We start from the raw sequence: 20,518 nt of genomic DNA, 5'->3' as shown, positions 1-20,518 counted from the left end.
GTGCATGAAATTCGTGTGCGGGTACGGTCCCTAGGCCTGGCCTGTGATCAGGGCCATCTTCCCCAGCTGCCTGCAGCCGGCCCTGCCCCTGCCCCCCGCCCCCACCTCCACCCACCCCTAGATTCTCCGTTCGCCATCGGGTGATCGGTGCCTGATGGCCTGGAGAAGGGACCGAGAGATTGGCTGTTCCCGCCCGCTTGCCGACCCTGCCCCCACCTTGGGTGGCCATCAGGCGATCGGAGCCTGCCGGCCGGGGAAAGGAACCAGGAGGTGGTCAGTGTGCTTAATAGTGACTGGTCCAGTGGTCATTCTGCTGTTAGGGTCAATTTGCATATTACTCTTTTATTAGATAGGATAGAGGCCTGGTGCACAGGAAGGGAGGGGGGCGGGGAGGGGGAGGCGGGCTGGCCTGCCCTGAAGGGGGCCCCGGATCAGGGTGGGGGGGGGTCCCCGCAAGGGGGCAGGGCCGGCCTGGGCTAGGGGCCTCGGGCAGTTTGCAGGTTGACCACACCCCCATTGGGGTGGGGGTCCCTGTTGAGGGGCAGGTGGTTTGCAGGCTGGCCACGCTCCCGGCTTTGTCAGGAAGAATGTCCAGTCTATTCGGTCTAATTAGCATATTACCCTTTTATTAGTATAGATTTCTGTAATAAAGTTTTATTTTGGAAAAATTTTAGATATGCAGATATATAGAAAAGTTGTAAAGATAAGAGTTCCCATGTGCCTTTCACCCAGTTTTCTCTAACGTTAACACCTTGCATAACCACAGCCCATTTGTCAGAATTAAGAAATTAACGGTGGTACATTGTTATTAACTAAACTACAGACTTGACTCAGATGTCAGTTGTTCCACTGTTCCAGGATCCAGTCCAGGAGATCACATTGCGTTTAGTCTCACGTCTCCTTAGTCTCAATCTGTGATTGTTTCTGTCTGTCCTTATTTTTCATGACCTTGACAGTTTTGAAGCATGCTTATTAGTTGGATAATTTGTAGAATGGCCCTCGGTTTGTGTTTGCCTGACCTCCCCTCCCCCCATATTATTAGACTGGGCTTATGAGTTTTGGGGAAGAATACTGCAGAGCTGAAGTGCCTTCCTTATCACATCACATCAGGGAGTACATGGCGTCAGCATGACGTATCCTGGTTGCTTTAACCTTGCAGTGTTTGCATTCCTTGGCTTTATACAGGTTTAAGGGCTCTGGTCCCCCATAAATTAGCTTGGTCCCTGTTCTGCCTGCTTTGTGCCTGTTCCCACCGCGAGGACTTGTGCTGTGGATGCCAGGGTCAAGGCGGACCCACCAGGTCATTGAGAGACATTTTGGTCACGTGATTCTGTGAGCATTTAAGTTTTCACAATCATAGATGGAGCAAGATTGGCCATGTGCTGCTAATTGTTGAAACTTGAGGTTATTATTCTAGTCTCTCTACTTTTTATATGTTTGACATTCCCCATAAAAAAATAAAGAGAAAAACATTTCCAATATACAGGTATAATGAATCCCAGATTGTTTTGATAGTGAAGGTGTTAGGATGTTGGTTGTTACCAGGGTTGTTTAGGCTGTATTTGTTTTTTTTCTCCTCAAGGCCTCCTTAGGGAAAGAAAACTTACATCTAAACCAATGTTAAATGGTATTGCTAGTAACTGTGGAACAATAATATTCCTTAATATCTTTTTTTTTAATTCTCACCTGAGGATGTGTTTATTGATTTTGGAGAGAGGAAGGGAGAGGGAGAAAGAGAGAAACATTGATGTGAGAGAAACATTGATCAGTTGCCTCCTGTATGTTCTCCAACTGGGGATCAAACCTGCAACGTAGGTATGTGCCCTGACCAGGAATCGAACCTGCAACCTTTTGGTGTGCGGGATGATACTCCAACCAAGTGAGCTATCCGGCTAGGGCCCTTAACATCTTTGAGGGAAAAAATCGTTGATGTGCCGTCAGTAAAGAATTTCAATTAAAATTAGGTTACAAATTAGTTGGGATACATTTATAGAATAGAAAGAAAATCTTTACCACTTATTGTCACCCTAATTTGTTGTAAAGAACATCTGAATCTAATGAATGTGACCTGGCCTATTTCTAATCTGTACTTTGACATTACAAACTGCGATTCTGGTCTTTCAGCAAATGTAGCAGAGAAATACTGATATCATGTAAAGATCCTAGTCTACCCTCCTGAGCCCAAGACAGCGTCTAAGAGGAATTGAGTGTATAGGGGGAATGGGCACCGAGGGACCAAGGGGCCGGGTAAACTCGCTTGTCTTTGTGTTCCGCCATTAACCTGCAGGCACACTGTCACGGCGTTACGAGCCGTAAATGTGTGCCCTGTCGTGAAATAGAATGAGTGCACTGGGTGCTGTCACATTTTAAGAAGACCTTGTCCCTGGAGGTCAGATGACCTCTCAGTGGTTTATCAATGTCCCCAGCCCTACTCCATGTGTGCAGGTCTGGTCCTCTTCCCTGCCGTAGGCCTTTGTAACAGCTTTGTGGGTGCATGCTAATTTGTGGGTTTGGTGTCACTGAGTTCTGTGGGTCATGTGGGCTGTCAGGGGCACTGGGATCTTTGTCTCCTCTCTGGGATGGGACTGTCTGGCTGCTGACTCCCCTTGCTCAGGGGGGTCACTAGGAGGGCCTGGTTGTGAGCCTGAGGAGTCTCCTGCCTGCCTGTGTGTGGATGGGGTTTGGGCCCCTCATTTGGTTCTGCTCATCCAGAGAACTAGGACTGGTTTACTCGCCCGAATGTCTCCCTCATACGTGCCTCTGCCGGGATTAACTCATGTGCGGTGGAGGTTTAGGAACCTGCTCACCGTGGAGGAGATTGCTGGTCTAAGGCCGGGCCAGCACCTGCTGCTTTGGGATCCCGCTGGAGGTCGTGACTCTTCCTGGGACTTGCTTCTTTATAGAAATGGTGTGTAAAATCTCAGGCTTTAGGGACCAAATTGTGTGGAGCACCCAGGAATCACTCCCTCTCTTCCCCATGTGGAATGTTGTATGATTGGTAAAGCCAGCGGCAGGGGTGACGCACTGCCTCTGGAGGAGGAGGCATTGGAAAGGCAGATCTTGGGTGATAGCCACTTGTTCTAGGGTTTATCCAGAATGGGATTTTTACCAAAGCTCTGCAGGCGGTTTTGTGCCCGTGACCTCCTGTGTCTGGTGGTTTACAGAGGACCTGCGAGTGTTGTGGGCCCCCCTCTGTTCAGCAGCGGGGCTCTCGGCAGCCCTTCCACACTGCCTCAGTGCTGTCCGTCCAGGTTTCAAGACTCATTAAGGAATTCAGTTTATTCCTTCAAGATAAAATTCATTCACGCACTTTGTAAAATACATATTCTAAAGGAGAAAATCACTGTCGACACCTTGATGTGCAGTTTCCCAGTGTTGTATTGACACAAACACAAACGTGATTTGAAAAAACAAAAACAAATGGGATCATACCACTTAAACTACTTTGTACCCTGTCCATCTTTAGCTGGGTCACACGTGGGAGATACATGCCCTTCGTCTGTACAGCATCTTAAGCCGAGCCACCTGTCCTGTTACAAATAGTGACCACTACCAGGCTGAGCGCCCTGCTTTCTCCCGGTGACTCCTGCCAGGTTGCTCACAGCACCTCCACCACAGCACCCTGACCTTCCCAGCAGGAGCCCGAGAGCCGTTCGGACTTGGCACTCTGGTGCTCGGCCCAGTCGGCCTCTGGGCAAAGTCCCCTCACACTGTTTCCCTTCACAAGGCCTTCTGAAGCAGCCCGTCCTTATCCATGCTTCACACGTGATCATCGTGAGTTCTGACAGTCACTTCCGTTTTGGTTGCTAAGGCATTGGTTCATTGATTTTCCAATGTTTATTGATTGCCTGCTGTCTGAGTTTCCTGGGGTTAACCTTACGCTGCTGCCACCTAAGTATGTGTCCTCCTGTGCTTCACACCTGCCCTTCGAGAGGCCCTTGGGGCCTCCTGTGGCTTGAGTTGTGATCAGCATCATTGGGAGCTTCCATTTCTGTCATCAGATGGTCCCAGTGGCTACCATGAAAAACGCACTGTGTGTGTATGTTATTTCGCTTAATCTTCACAACTCCTGCGGCGGCTCCTGCGGCTGTCTTCATGGTACAGGTAGAGGAGCTGATGCTTAGAAACTTGCCAAGGGCCTGCATCTGCTCCCTGCTGCCTTGCTCCACCCCACTCAGCTCTGCTTTTCCAGGCGATGTCTGTGGAAGGTCCGGTAGGGGACCAGGCTGTAGCCATTACCTGGCTCATGTCCTCACACAGCAGGATCTCATTCCATGCTGAAGTACGACTGGGATCATTGTATAAAAATATTGCTTAAGTACTGTAGACTTTCATTTACATGGTAAAGGTAGAAAAAAAGCAAAACATTTGTAAAATGAGATATATAGTTAAGTTTGTAGTTGGTATCCTGTTTTCAATCAACTCCATATGTTGGACCTAGAATGGAGGCTTTTGGAGGTTAGAGACCATGTCTTCTAAATTGAATTTATATAACACACAACAGTGTTATAGGATTTAGATTCATTCATTTATTAAACACCTAATAAATATGATAGGTGTTTATTACATGGCACGTTGAATATGATATTGAAACTTCTAAATAAGGGTTCAAATGTTATTTCTTGACACACAAAGCGTACTTGATTCTTGTTCATCTTCCCATCTTACTTTTCTGGCACTGGGCCAAAATAGAGGAGAAAGGGGAAGATAATGGGGGCATTCTGGAATGCTTGGGATCGCCATTTCATTTATTTACAAAGTTATACCTCTCCTGGTTTCGCAGAGGATTTAAGTTGGTTGCTTGGGACTACAAAGCAAAGACAGTGGTGGCAGAACTGAATTTTTCCTTTGCCATCCCCAAAGCAACAACAATAAAGTGCATGTTTAGTTCTGATGAGGACCTCAGAGGTCACCTGAGCCCTCCCATGGCATCACGGTGTGTCTGTGGGTGCTGTCTGAGCGAAGCACTGTGTGACATGGGCAAGCTGTAGTGTTTTCATCTGAAAAATATGGGCATTCTCTCACCTTGCAGGGTTTTTGTTGTATGTAAAGGCCCTGGCACATGTGTATAAAATGTCATAAAATAGTATCTAATTTTATTATCTATTTGCAGGGTTTCTAAACACCAGTTCGTGATGGTATTTTTACTGTCATGCAGCCATACTATCAACAGTAGTTACTATTTTATAAAGCTAAAGATATTAGTTTGAGGCTTTTCATTTATTCTCAGGGTGTATGACTTGTTTTCTGGTGTTAAATGCCTTGGAAATGAAATACTGGGAGGTGGTAGTTGTTTGTTTTAATGCCCTTAGTGGGCAGAATAAAGCTGGTGGCCTTGTGTTGGGTGCTCCCCCTGCCCTTAGTAAAAGACACGGGCCAGGAAAGTTGAGAGCTTGCTCTGGTTCCCTGCCTGCCCTCGCAGGAGGAGGGAGCCACAGCCAGGGAAGGGAGTCACAGCCAGAGGCACGGGGTGACTCCACCTCTGCCTGATTGAGCTGAGGGCCTTGCTTTCCTGGGAGTTTCCCCACATCTCTGCTCAGCGCCCCCTTCTACGCCCCCTTCAGCGCTCCCTGCTTAGTTCTGTTATGTGGCACTTGTCACACTGTGTGGTCCTGTAGTAGTCTACCCCACTAGACTCTAAGCTACGTAAGGACAAGTGTGGTGCAGTATTTAGCTTGTGACTTCTAGAGCCTAGCACGGTACCTATAAATCAGTGAGGGGAAAAATTACTCTAAGTAACCTCCAATGAAACGTTAACATAGCATACATATCTCCACCCTCACCACAAACCTTGTTGAACACTCCTTTTTAAAACAAAGTTTTTTAAAATTGATATCAGAGAGGAAGGGAGAGATAGAAACATCAATGTTGAGAGAGAATCATTGATTGGCCACCTCTCACACACCTCCTACACTGAACCCAACCCAGGCACGTGCCACAGCTGGGAACTGAACCATGACCTCCTTGTTCATAGGTGGATGCTTAACCACTGAGCCGCACCAGCTGGGCTAGCACTCCTTTTTGAATTCAGACCTTCCTTCTGGAGTCATTTTCCATCTTCAGTGTGGTGCCCAAAGAAGGCTCAGATGTTCCCAGGACGGTGGGGCTGTGTGACGTCTTCACCACCAAGCTATGTGTCAGGTGTTCCTTCTCACGATGGGTTTTTATAAAATGCATAAGAAAAAATTAACATGTTTTCTATCACATTGGTGCTTTGAAGTTTTTCCCAATTGGTCTTTCTGCTTTAATTAGTCTGGCTTCTTCTTCTTCTTTTGTTTTGAGCTTTGGACAAGTGCCAGAGAAGCAAAGAAGCTTATATAAAGGGTTTTATTTTTTTTTCACTTTGCCAAAGATAGAACTGGTACTTAGCTCAGCTTGTCCTGGCACCTTCTTTGATAGAGAATGTTAGAAATTTGGCTTGGTTTATTCCTTTTTATGTATATATGTGGGAAGAGTCACAGCAGGATGGCTCTATTTTTGTCTTGGTATATGAAAGGTAACAAATAGGATTTAAACATAGCCAACTCCCCTCCCCCCCTCAAAAAAAAGCTTGACCCATCATATCAGAATGTTTTTATATAACCTGTTTATGAATATGATAGGTTTCTAGAATTTAAAGTTTATTTAAGACAAAGAAAAGCTAATACTTATAATTATCATATTAGATTTTACATATTTACAAACTGTCAGCCATTGAAACATCACTGAAAGCTGCCATTTCTAAGTCACTGACCGGTATTATCACACTTTTTTACTTAATAGTGGAGAGAACTGAGGTAACCTGGTTAGCATGTAGACATTCTGGCTTCTCAGAATCATTTGTGTATGTCAGAGGATAAGTTATTCCAAGAATTGAGACCCAATGAAATGCACTCGGTGCTAACATTACACAGAACTTATTTTAGTCTTTGGAAATAGACTAAAACCCTTTTTAAAGGGTTTTTCTCCCTTTCTTCCTCTTTTTCTTTCTTCCTTTCTTTTCTCCTGTCTTCGTCCCTCCTCTCCCTGTCTCCTCCCTCCCCTTACTCTCCCTTTTCTCTTTATTGAGATACAATTTACATACAACTGAATGCACCTGTTTAGGGACATTGACAAATGGGCAGGCCTGCGTAGACCTGTCCCTAATCAAGGTACAGACCATTTCCATCACTTGAGAAGTTCCTTGTGTCCCTGTGTGGTCCGTCCCCCACCGCACCCAGTTCCTGGCCCCCGGCAAACACAGCTCTGTCACCAGAGATGAGTGTTGCCTGGTTTAGAATTTCAAATAAACCGCGGTGTGCCGTGTGCATTCTGCTCATCCTGATGTTTCTGTGGTTTACCCCGTGGCTCCCATCAGTGCTGAGGAGTTCCATGTGTGGGAAGCCGTGCGCAGGCGGTTTTTGATGTCCTGTGTAGAGGAGTGTGGCAGGGAGATCGGGGCTCGGCAGGAGTGTGTGCATGGTCTGTTTGTAGTTCTCCCTCCCCCGGCACCTGAGGGCTGAGAGCACATGAACAAACCCACACGAAGGAGTCACCTGTTCCTCACGCCACGAGTCCTGCTGGTCCTCGAATAGTTGGGCTTCTCAGAACAACTCCATCCTGATTACCCGTACCATCTTGGTCTTTGCCTTCCTGGCGGTGGGCAGGGCAGGTGGAACAGTCCACATGGTGGAAGGCTGTGTGACCTTGGGTGTTTGCATGACTTCTGCCCGCCCTTCCGATGGTACACCACCTGGCTCTGTATTTAGGGCTTGTGAAGATCAGGGACATTTGAACCATTGAGCCCATCTAGCATGGGGGTGCTGCCAGGTACCCCCACCTCTCACCCCAGCACCTGCCCCTGAGTTGCCTGCTTTTCCCTCGTCTTGGCCCAGCTCAGCTGTTAGCTTTAGCCCAACAGGGAGGCCTGAAGCCCACAGCTGCAATTTGCACTGTTTCATTACCATCCTGGTCAGTTACGGTGTGCCCATACCCTCTGTAAGAATCACCCCGTTAGAGGCAGTGGTTTCTCAGGCCAGGGAGGAGGGATGGGAGGATTGAGCAGTGATAGCTAAAGAGTATGGGTTTCTTTCTAGGTAGTGAAAATGTCCTAAAATGGACTGGGGTGATGGTTGCACATATCTGTGAATATACCAAAAACCATTGTGTTGTTCACATTAAATGGCTGAATTGTATGGTATGTGAATTATATGTCAATAAAGCAAGGACAGACCAGGAGAGGAATGGGGGGAAATCATGTCATAGAAATTTTATTTTTTCCCCATATGACTTGACCTGTTGCCCGATAGCCTGATTTTTCTCACAGGCGTAGTTCCATGGGAGGCATAAGAGTGTGGTAGAAAAGGATGAGCTTTGAAAGCATCAGGTGGGCCTGAGTTAGAATCCCATCCTGCTATGCTGGGTGACTGTGGCAGGTTCTTAACTTCTCTGTGGTGGTTTCCCTTCTGTAAAATGGGGCTGATAGTACTTATTTTACGCAGTTTTTAAAAAGAGTTCAATAGCTCAGCCAGTGTGGCTAAGTGGTTGAGCATCGACCCATGATCCAGGAGGTCACAGTTTGATTCCAGGTCAGGGCACATGCCTGGGTTGTGGGCTTGATCCCTGGTAAGGGGGCGTGCAGGAGGCAGCCGGTAGATGATTCTCTCTCATCATTGATGTTTCTACCTCTTTCACCCTCTCTCTTCCTCTCTGAAATCAATCTATAATAGTAAAAGCGCAGTATGCTAATTAGACTGGACATCCTTACAGATGACCTTCCGGATGAAGCTGAGGCAGAGGCGGCTTCCGCCCCTTGCATGAATTTCGTGCATTGGGCCTCTAGTAAAAACATACTAAAAGAACCCAGTAAAGGCCATTTTTAGCGTGTGCCAGTCGTAACAGAGGTATCGGAGCAAGAGGCTGCCTGGCCAGACGCTGTCCTGATGTTTGTGAGCTATGCCAGGGAAATACTTCACTCACACCCCCGCTGATGTGGGCCGTGGCCGAGGTAATGGGTGGCACTGGTCGTCCTCAGCTGACTTGCTGGACTCTTTCTGAAATTTTTTTGCCTTAATCCACATGCTTTGAGTAGGCAGTGACGAGCTCTCGGAGAACCACCTGTGTCCCTCCTCCGTGAAGCCTTCCCTGACCCTGCTTCCCGCACTGGGTCATTGCTCCTCAGCGGTCCCTCAGCACCCGGTTCTAGCTTTGATCAGCTCATGCCAGTTTTACTTACTGACTCCTGTGCCTGCCCGTGCACTGTGAGCAGCCCAGGGTAGAGACCCTGAGGCCCTAAGCACTGTGCTTGGCACTAATGTTTGTTGAATGAATGCCCAGCAGTTCCAAGTCTGGTGACAGAAACCAGACTGGAACTGGAAATACCAGTTTAGTCACTGCACCGCAGAGGTTAGCAGTCTTTCTGTCCCAGCACCACCTCGGGAGGGAGAGCTGCCTGGGCCAGGCATGTCCCCTGCCGCTGAGAGGTGTGGGCAGGTACCGGCCACGCTGGAAAGCTGGTCTCATCATTTCATAGTCCCACTGCTGTCTGCATTCTGAATTTAGTTCAAATAAAAATTTTACTAAGACCTAGTGTGATCCTTCAGGGAAGCCAAGATGGAGAGACAGTGTGCTGTGATGATTAGCAGCCGGACTCTGGAGGCTGACTGCTTGGGTTCAAATCCTGGCTCCTCGACACATTAGCTCTGGGACACTGGGCAAGTGACAGAACCTCTCCGCACTTCCGTTATCTCAGCTGGAAAATGGAGGAGGTAGCAGTACTCAGGCTCATGGGCCATGGTTAACCCTAAATGAAGGCAGCATTGTATATATGTTTATAAGCAGCCGGTGTTTGTCGGATTAAAAAAAATGAGAAAGAGGGTGTCAGGCAAACAGAATGAATACATCTGCCTAGCATGGTCTGTATGATTGTCTCTTCCCCATAACCAAGCACCCTAAGTGAGACTCGGGGCAAAGAAGCGCTTTCTGCCTTGCTGGCTGATAAAAGGAAAGGTAGACAACCAGTTTGCGTTGCCAAACTCACATGCTTGTTTTCCTTATTGGAAGAAAATACCATTTTGTGTGTGCTGCTTAAATTTAGTTTAAGGACTTTGAAATAAAACCACTAGATCGTTCCTTTTAGAAAGACTGCCCATGTGCTGTGCTCAAGGACACTGAAGTAGTCTCCAGAAACATTTGATCTGAAGCTCAGCCTTTTCCAGCCTTAGTGTCCATCGCTGGACAAAGTGCCTGTTAGGGCAATCAGACCCCCAGCTCCTGGTCCTCTCTGTTCCACAGCAGACCCTGAGAACAGTGGTTCTCAACCTTCCTGATGCCGCGACCCTTTAATACAGCTCCTCATGTTGTGGTGACCCCCAACCATAACATTATTTTCGTTGCTTCTTCATAACCGTAATTTTGCTAGTTATGAATCGTAATGTAAATATCTGTGTTTTCCGATGGTCTTAGGCGACCCTGCTAGCGGTTCACGACCCACATGTTGAGAACCGCTGCTGTAGAGCCTAAGACCATCGGAAAACACAGATATTTACATTACAATTCGTAACAGTAGCAAAATTACGGTTTTGAAGTAGCAACGAAAATAATGTTATGGTTGGGGGGCACCACAACATGAGGAGCTGTATTAAAGGGTCGCGGCATCAGGAAGGTTGAGAACCACTGCCCGGGGAAGATGTGCTGGCCTCTGCAGACCAGAGGATGCTGCTGGGTGAGTGTGGCTGGCCTGGTACTCCTATGTGCGCCCCTCTGTAAGGGAGTCATTGACTTAGCTACAGTGACATCTGCCTTGGGTCAAATTCTTTGTTGTTGTTTTTTTTTTTGGGGGGGGAGAGGGAAGGTGAATTATTATTATATTCTCATATGTCAAGTAATCAAGCCTTGTATTGATATGGTCTTTGCTTTATTGGTGTTTTCCCATTAAAAATTTTCTAAACACAGATTATAGAAAGATTTCTAACTGTTCTGTTTAGTGTTATAAGGTCAGACTAGATGGCTGTTTTTTAAATTTTTGAATAAATTTGGGTAGCAAGTATATCCACTTAGCATAATTTCCCCTTTCCTCTTGCAATATATTCTTTTGTCAATTTCATATCTTCTCTTGGTTACAGACTTCTCCTTAGGCCCACGTTGCAAGGAGGGAATGGTCTGATCCTGTTCTGGCTGCCACCATCCCAGGTTGCCATGGGGTGGGGGTGAACATATATCTTCTGGGAGGGCACTTTGGAGAAATTGAGCCCTTGGAATATTTGTTTCTTGTCTGTTTTTGCAGATTAGTTTCAATGTTGGCTCTCTTCAGTAGTGTTTATATTTTTTATATTGTTGCATAATATGGTATATCCATAAAAGTGCACATATTGTAAGTACCAGTACATTTTTACAAACACAGCACACCTGTAATAGCTCAAGAGATAGGACATTGCTCTAAAGTGCCCCCTCTGACCTCTTCCTGCCCTGTGCCCTCCCACTTTGTCCTGTCCTGGCTTCAAGCAGCGTAGATGGTGCCTCCTCTTTACTGGAGCTAGAGGGAAGTACCGCCAAGTATACAGTATTCCTCTGGGCACATACATTTGAAAACGAGGAGATATAGGATCTCTTCTTCCTCCCCTAAAATTATATTATTATTTTATTTTTCCCCCCTCTGCTTTCAATTCCTTGTAAAACTCTAGGAAGTAAGGAGTTTTGGTGTTTGGTGTTTACTTCTAGGTGATCACATTTGTGCTTTTGAGTGCCCCCGTTCTTGGGAGGCAGTCGTGCTCCGGGGAGACAGGGCCGTCCCTGCCTATCTGCAGCAGTAAGCCTGCATTTCCCTCCAGCACGCTGCTGTGCTTTGGCGTGTGGAGTCCGAGAGAAGTAGGGACAATGTAAGATTTTCTCATGCATGTAAGTCCCTGTCACGTTAACTCCTGTGCCACCTGGCTCCTTAGATACAGAGCAAGTCTTTTCTCCTCAGGAGAAGAACCCAATACAACAAGAGATTCTGAGACTGTCACCTGTGGTATAAGTTAATGTAGACACTGCAAGTTGACTTTGGGGGTAATCTGACTTTTGTTCTTCGGCCTCGTGTCTCTCTGGTTGTCCATGGGAGACCAGTGTTTCTATTTGGTCCCTTTCTGAAAAGAAAGCTCTTTTGTGATGGTCCCAGAGGCCCGGGCTGCAGTCTGAGAAGCTGGTGCTGTAGGACGAATGCAGCAGTGCAGGGGACTGGCCTTATCTCAGCTGCAAGGAGCCGGCAGCCAACAGGAAATGATGAAATGCGCTGGGATTCCGGGGAGCCGAGGTCAGACATACCAGCAGGGCTGCAAGGAGGCAGGTACCGGAGCTGAGCTGCAAAGTTAGGCAGTGGAAGCCAGCATCTGACAGAGAAACGTGAGTGTGCCATTTAAGGTGGACGTTTCCTTTAAGGTAGACCTTTTTGAAAGTAAATTTTCTTTCATTGTGTTTTTTTCCTGAGTGATTGTTTTCACAGAAATCTTGCCTTTTTAGCTCACCTAGTTTTAGAGCTTCTAAAGAAATGTTGAGGCAGTTCCATATTAACTACGCAGTGTGGAATGTTTTATGCAGAATGCTTTGGTTTTCTCGGTGTAGATTTTGGCCTAAACAAATGAAGGATTGTGCTTTATAATTTTTACTCTGCTTTTAGAACGTATGTGCATGCTTCATTTCAATATAGGTGGGATAAATGAGAAACTTTGGCATGTTTTAGGCTAGCTTCCCTGTTGCTAGCTGTGTTTTTTTCTTACTAGGTTGTTAAATGAGTTCCTTGAGGTAACTGTTACCCCCTACTTTCAGCATTATGGTCATCACATGCTGCCATTTTCTCTCTTAACAGCCTGATCTAATCTACGGCATGTAAGTGGACCTTGTGAGAGAAAACGGATAAATTAGCTTTTCCTGTTGGCTGTAATTGCTGTTTTATGCCAGTTTACTCCCGACTGGACTCGCAGACAGAATTAGCGTGCGTTGCTGCAGTCCCCTCCGCCTTCCTCCCCAGCCAGCGCTTTCTTCTCTTCTCTTCTCTTCTCAGCAGGCCCTGTGCCCTCGTCCCCATCCGGCTGCTGTCACCAGACACAGTGTTCTTATTAGCTAGCAACATGTAAAAGTTTTAGTGCTTCAACAACCGAGCAGCCTTACATACATAGTTGTTTCTTATCTTGGAAGTCTTATTCTAGAACTGAAAAAGTATGGCTCCCTCCCCCTCCCTGTATTATGTAGCACTGTCATTGCAATGAGAGGTTTTCTCTAATCCTGATAACGTGAGTACCCATTGCCGAGTGCGTGTGTTTATTGGGTTACCTATTGCTGTGAACATTAGGAAGGCGGTCCCCTCTTTCTGTTCTCCAGAAAGTGCCATGCGGTGCAGTCTGTGCCACACGGAGAAGCACATTTCCCTGGGAGGTCATTCCCGAGCGTGATGTGTATAGATCTCATTCTTTTAGAGCTGCATGCTTTCTGTTTTCTAGCACTCCCCCAAATATATAATACTTCTCTCAGACCTTAATCATGTCCATCAGTTTTGCCCTTGCTCTTGTAATTCTGAACATTTCCTTTAATCCCTTCTTACTTAATTCGCTATCTTACTGAATTCTAGATGAACTTTAACGGCTGCATTTATGAAAATAATGAAGACGTAGTATAACTTCGAACCAAAGCATGTCTTGCAGGTCTGAGATTTATGCCAGTGGTAAATATCAGCCTCCTCCCTTTCTTTTTATACATTGGTAGTGTTCTGTTTTCCCAGCTACATACTTGTATTATTTATTTGGTGGCATAATTAAAAAGGTGGGGACATGGTATTTAAAGTTGTGATGGCTCTTGGAGTTGATATATTCAGTCCTTTTTTTTTTTTTTTTTAAACAAAAGAATTAAGACCAAGAGTCAAAATGCCTTGTTGACTTGTCCAAGGTCACACGGCTTGGTAGCTGAGATAGCCTAGAACCCAGGTCTCCTGACGCCTGAGTCATTGGCCTTTCCTTTATCGCCTTTCTTCACATTATCTCAAGATTAATAGGACTAGGTTAAGAATGGCTTTTTCTCCTGATGAGTCCATTTTTATTTGTTTCATTTTCAAATACTCAGCTTTTATTTAATAATTTTCTTAAGTGGCATTAGGTGTACTTGAATTATCTCAAGCCACAAAGAGCATTGAAATTCCTCTTCTTGCTTCTCCCCTAGTAAACTAGGTTTAAACTGTTATTGTTATAAATGAACCTCGTTATATGATTAACTGCTGGATGAGAAATCCAAACTTAATAAAATCACAACTAATAAAAGAAACAGACAAAGGAATTCGACTCTTCTTTGAAAGAGGATTTCTCAGGATGTGAAAGGAAAACCGTGAACTCTGGGATCATTTCGGCCCCAGTTAGGGAATACTGACAACTCTTAAGTCTTGCTAACCCTAAGTGTACACCGCCCACGTTTTCAGACTGTAAAACAATGCATTATGATACAAATAAAGGAGGAAATGATTTAAATTTATAAAAAACGGAATGTATCCACCACTTTCCAGAATCAGTTAAAAATAGTCTTTCCTAAAAATCAAATGTGAATCTTTCTGAAATTCAAGTATGGGAATTAGATGCAAATAGAGGCGTGCTGAGAACAGTGGATGACTGTTCTTAGACCTTAGTGTGGCTCCCTCTGTCTGTCCAGTCACCTTAAAATGCCTGGTGGGGTGGGCGGGGGCGGGGGGGAGGTTCCTGGAAAAGCACTTACTTGTATTTTCTGAAGTGTATGGAGTATACATGCCTTGAAGAATTTCTGAAACAAATGTACTATAGGAAAACAGGCATTTTCTTAATATTGTAATTGTACTTGAAGTTGTGGTCAATAACTTTATACCTACTTGAATGTATGAGACCTGAGACTGAAGGAGGAAACATGAGCGCTGTTTCTCTGCAGTAGGTTGGAGCCGTGTCTGCCCTCCTGGTGTGCTGGTCGGCTGTGTTGGCATTATCCTGGGAGAAGCGCTTTCATTGGTGAGCCAGAGGACCCATCGGCTAAGGCAGGTGAGGAGCCCGCTTCAGGGATGGAGAAAGTTCACTGCTTCCATAATCTAGTTACCTTTGTTCCCCAATCATTCTTATATACGGGGTGTCCCCAAAAAATATACACACTTTAAATGATTATAAAGTCAGGGGTTATTAACATACAGTTCTTTTTCAAAACTTAAAAGAATCTACAGAAATGAATAATTTTTTTTGTCAATGCCTGTTTTCAAACTTACAACCATTCTGGTCCAGGCACTGCTGATAACATGAAACAATGGAATCGCAAACGTCAAGAATCATTTCGTTCGGCATTTGTGTGCCCTCACTTCGTTGATTGTTGCTGGGTTTGTACCTTAAACTTGATCTTTTATGTATCCCCATTAAAAAAAAAAGTCTAGTGGCACTTTAGATAAAGTTTTATTTGTACAAAGCTTTAGTCTGGCTTCACCCATTATTTCAAATCAGTTAAACCTGATTTAAGGAGTGAAAATTAAATGAATTAATAGCTGTTAAAGTGTGTATACCTTTTTTTTGGGGGGGGGGGTGGGCACCCTATAGTTTCAGTACATGTTAAGTATAGAATATTTTAACTGACTTCTTTTTCTTAATATATAATTGGCCTTCTTAACATATATGCATAAATATGTATATATAAATATGTCATTGATATATAATTGTCCCAGTCAGTAAGTAGTATTTGATATTCCTCCTTGCCCCTCGCTTCTGCCCACATTAGTGTGTATTCTGGTATGCCTGTGAAATGAAAAGATCTGAGGGGGAAAGTGGTGCTGACTTTGCTGCAGGACGGGTTGCTATTGGACCAGAGTTTGTGCTGGTGGTGTCATCCGGGTCTTCCTCACGTCCACTCTGCTCAGGCCTTCTCTCCAGGCCTGTGGGGGTGCCCTTAGAACCTCCTCTAGGTTGAAGAAACGCCTCCCAGTATCCCAGGTAGATCCTAGGCCCTAGAGCTGGGTCTTTAAAGAGGTGTGAGTGAATGAGTGGGTGAGTTGCAGTGGTCTCTTTCTGTAGAGATTGCCTTTCAAAGGCACTACAGCCGTGTGTCCCCAGGCTGGTCTAAATGCATTTGCATCTCATAGTTCTGCCTTGATACCAAATGGCAGAGTAGCTGTCTATTTAACGTGTCCTCCAGCCCTGGGAATCTGGCCTAAATTTTTTTCTCATTAGACTCTGTCATTCATGAATTATAAGACATGAATCTTGATGTGGTCTCACAAAGCATATTCTATTTCTGGATGACTTACAGAACCTAACAGGACGCATTCTGAATGTGAAATGTTTGCCGAAGGCCACCACAGGAGTACAGGATTTAAAATTTCTTTCTGTTAACGAGAAGACAATTTCATATTCAGTCTTGCTTCCCTTCAGGATTTGTTCTGCAGCAGAGTCCTTGAGGGAGATCAGGGGAGAATGATTTTGCTGAAAAATGCTTACTTGACATGATGTTGTTGATGTAGTTGACAGGCTAAATGTTGCCCTTCCCAGTTTGGAATTCTCTCTTTGATTCTCAAGTCTCTGACACGTATTGCTACTGCTAGTTTAGCGAAGTAAATGAAGTACAGGGCAATTTAGGAACAACGAATTGCTCTCGTTATGGTTCTTTTCCAAAAAGAAAAGACACATAAAGAAAAAAATAGCACAGGGCACAGTGAACTAATGACGAAATACCTATTGACTTTGTTAATTTGCCGCCTCTGAAAACGTTATGTGTGAGGCCGTGAGGCCGTGCAGGCAAGCAGCAGGATCTCTTTGGGAGGAGAAATCTTTGTGTATTGCATGTTGAACTGTAAGGCATTTCACTTATTCTTTGGTGCATCCAGTAAACTGCTAACGTTGAAGAGTTTGAATTTGGGATGGTAGAAGTTGTCATCCTGATGAAAATCATCGTGTGAGGTTTACATGAGCTGTCCTCATCCCACCACCTAACTGCTCTCACCCATGGACATGCGGGCACCTGAGCGAGCTCCGGGCTCGTTTCCATTAGGTCACAGCCCGGAGGGGCAGTCCGCCTGGATGCTGGCTGGCTGGATCCATTGTTCCTTTCTGCATGGGCACATTCATTCTCTTCATTGAATTTCTCAACTAAGTGAGTACCATTTGGCATAGGTGTATAATGGGTTACCTCAAGCACAAAGAGCTTTGGAGAGAGATTTTCCTTAAAAATAAAGAGTTCTAGGGTGTGCTGTGGAGGCACCAGCATGGCGCAGCTGGTCGCTCCTGGAGCAGCCAGGATTGCTGCAGCTTTGGGTGTCAGCTGTGGTGCCAGGCGCATGCCACTGCACAGGAGACAGTGTTTGAATTCTCCATAACTGTTAGGGGGGGAATGCCAGGGCTGTTGCTGAAAATGATCTAAACAGGAGAAAATCCCCAGGATGGATCTGGTTCTCTGCTTGTTCTACCTGGCTTTGGTGCTGAGGGGTGGTTTATGATCTACATCTGCTCGAAAGCCCGTTACCTGAAAGGCCCGATCAGGGAAGACAGATATTTTCCTGTGTAATTCCAGAATGCCTTCGGAGAGCCATGCTCAGATTGCTTCATTACCTCTTTCATACACGAAACCACACCTTCATTAACCTGCACCTCGTCTTGCAAGGAATGGTTTATACCGAACACACACGGAAAATATTTGGCTCCTGTCAAGAGCTGGACTTCTCTTGTGTTACCTTCTTCTGCCCTGTCTGCTGCTGATTGTAAACCTGGCTTTTTCCCCCCTGAGTTGTGCAGCCGACCCTGGTACCATAACGGAAGCAAACAGATGATTGTTCCTTCACGGTTATGAATCCCATGAGTGCTGTTCCCAGAGAACACGAGGCTCTCTACTTGTGATTGAGGAGACCAGCGCCGTCCAGGCCCTGCCGTGTGGCCCAGCGTGGGCACCGATCTCACCGCCACTGTGTTTGGGTGAGCAGCTGCATCGGGGCCTGGAGTGCCAGGTACTTCCTCGTCTACCTCTCGACGCTGAGTGCCTCGGCTGCCGCCGCGGTCGTGTGTGCACTGTTTCTAGTCTAGTTGGTGGTGTTGTCAGACTTGCACCTGGAGACTTAATGTTGATGATGTTGGATTCTTCCAAGTTCTCGACCCCATCTTTGCCAGCACCTTTCCCGACCTTCCCAGGGATTGTCTCCATTCTGGGTTTGTGGTTGTACCAGGCTTCCTCCTGGGCGGTTTCCTGTGCTTTGCTCTATACCTGGCCGTCACCAGCCAGACCACCGAGTGGTACAGAGGTGACCGGGCCTGGTGCCGGCATCGCTCCCCTGTGGCCCGGCCCCCATCAGCAGAGCCCAGGTCTACCAGAACATTCGCTCCTATGGGCTTTGGAGCAACCTTGGAGAGAGCTTTCTACCTGCTGCTGCACATTATGAGAGAAAGAAGAAATGGGAATGGGAAGAGTCTTACTGCCTCTTAAATACAGTATATATTTATTTAGACATATGGGTACTTACTTTCTAAGAAAAAGAAAAAAGAATTCGGTTTTGTCAGTCCTCGTCAGGCACTGTGCTCGGCCCTGAGATCCATGATTGTCGAATTCTTGCCTCTGAGAAGCTCACAGTCCAGTGGGGAGATGCGGGTGATGAGTCATCTAGAGTTATAGGGACCTTCTGCCGTGAAGAATGGGGGAGGCTGGGAAAACGTCACAGTTGGGTGGTGTGTTTTGGAGACAGAGGTTTTCAGTCACACAGGAGAGATGGAGGAAACAATATACGCAGAGGCAAGGAGGTCGGAGAGAATACGGCATATTGGAGCCTGTTGGCTCTCTGAGCAGCAGCATGGCGGTCGGCAAGAACCAGTGCCTTATTCTCTTGGTTCCTGGGTCGACGCTCAACCGCTTGAGCCATACTGCCCGGGCAGTGCCTTACTCTCAGCACCAATCTCCCCACCCTCCCCATCCTCTAATCCCCACTATTTGCTGGCTATTCTTGGCTCTGAGAAAGGAAATGTTTTCCAGCCCAAGTTATGCCTGTGAAGACTCTGGGGTCTTGAAAAGAAGTCTCAAGAGAGCATTGCTTAAGGTGCTTCATTTCCTAATCCCCTTTTGATTTGTTTCCAAATAAAAGAGTATTTCCCCTCTTCCCCCCAAAAAGAACAAGTGCCTTACAGAAGGCAGCAAAAGGGGAGCCAAAAAGGAAGTAGTCCATTCATTTTCTAAGGAAGATGGGTGTGACATGACATGAAAACACCCTCAGTGTTCAGTATAAGAAATGTTGAAAACACACTAGTCACAGAACTCATGGAACCAAAATCATATCTGATGATCTCAAGGAATGTGTTTTTAAAAAAATATGTTTTATTGATTTTAGAGGGAGGAAGGGAGAGGGATAGGATAGAGAGATAGAAGCATCAATCAGCTGCCTCCTGTACGCTCCCTACTGGGGATCGAGCCCGCAACCTGGGCATGGGCCCTGACCAGGAATTGAACCAGTGGCCTCTTGGTTCATGGGTCCATGCCTAACCACTGAGCTACACTTTCCAGGCTTAAGATTCGTGTTGTGTGTGTATTTTTAAATATATGTTGATTGATTTCAGAGAGGAGATCAATAAACATATATTGGGGGGGAGTTGGAGAGAGAGAATAATTGATTGGCTGCCTCCTACAAGCCCCAACTGGGGATTGAGTTGCAACCCGGCCATATGCCCCCACCTGGAATGGAACTGTGACCTCCTGGTTCAATGCTCAATCGCTGAGCCACGACAACTGGAGAAGAGTCGTGTCTTTGAAGTGAGTCTAGCTGATCTGCAGAACTATGAAGTTGCATTTAGAAAATTCAAACCAATTACTGAGGATGTTCAGGGCAAACACTGCCTAATTTCCATGGCATGGTCTTACTCGTGACAGAATGTGCTCCATGGTCAAAAAATGGCAGACCACGACTGAAGCTCATATTGATGTCAAGACTACCGGTGGTTATTTGCTTCATCTACTCTGTGTTGGTTACACTGAAAAAAGCAGCAATCAGATTCGGAAGACTTCTTTGCTCAGCATCAACAGGTCCACCAAATCCAGGAGAAGATGATGGATATCATGAGCCGAGAGGTGCAGACAAATGATTTGAAAGAAGTAGTCAATAAGTGGATTCCAGCTAGCATTGGAAAAGACATAGAAAAGCTTTGCCAATCTATTTATCCGCTCCACGATGTCTTTGTTAGAGAAGTCAAAATGCTGAAGAAACCCATTCCCTGCAAGCTTCAGATCTCGCCCCAGGCTCTCTTCCCTGACTTCCTTCAGGTCAGTATCGCCTCCTTGTACTCCACTGCACCTGTATCACCGTCATACTTGCGTCTGGGAGAGTAGAGGTGGTGTCCTCATTATTTGTCTCTCACTCTGTGGCAGGCATAGTGGTTAAGCTTTGGGGACAGATAGATTTAATTTCAAAAGCAGTCATTTACTTGCCAGGTGGCTTTGGGCAAGATATTTCACCTGTCTGAGTCTCAGTTTCTTTATCTGTCACAGGAGGGTTACAATGGTGTCTCCCTCGTGGTAAATGAGACCCACTGCACAGAGCCCACAGCACTGTAGCTCTGAAATCCCAGCAGTGTCC

General features: G+C 45.9%; 1 protein-coding gene and 1 pseudogene across 4 annotated transcripts in view; both read left to right on the top strand.

Moving 5' to 3' along the window:
* PACSIN2 (protein kinase C and casein kinase substrate in neurons 2) overlaps positions 1 to 20,518 on the top strand; it is a 111,745-nt gene that overhangs the window by 33,568 nt on the left and 57,659 nt on the right. For 2 of the 4 annotated variants that reach the window (XM_054719605.1, XM_054719608.1), the window contains exon 2: positions 14,875 to 14,981. The exons of 1 other annotated variant lie outside the window; for it this stretch is intronic. The gene's annotated coding sequence lies outside the window, so the exon portion shown is untranslated. The remainder of the gene's footprint in view (positions 1 to 14,874; positions 14,982 to 20,518) is intronic. One more of the 4 variants, XM_054719606.1, reaches the window with a different exon arrangement.
* LOC114227742 (palmitoyltransferase ZDHHC4-like) lies at positions 17,354 to 18,594 on the top strand (annotated as a pseudogene).

The sequence above is a fragment of the Eptesicus fuscus genome, chromosome 7 (assembly GCF_027574615.1).
Source record: "Eptesicus fuscus isolate TK198812 chromosome 7, DD_ASM_mEF_20220401, whole genome shotgun sequence".
Lineage (NCBI taxonomy): Eukaryota > Metazoa > Chordata > Mammalia > Chiroptera > Vespertilionidae > Eptesicus > Eptesicus fuscus.
This window is presented reverse-complemented; position numbering and strand designations above follow the sequence as displayed.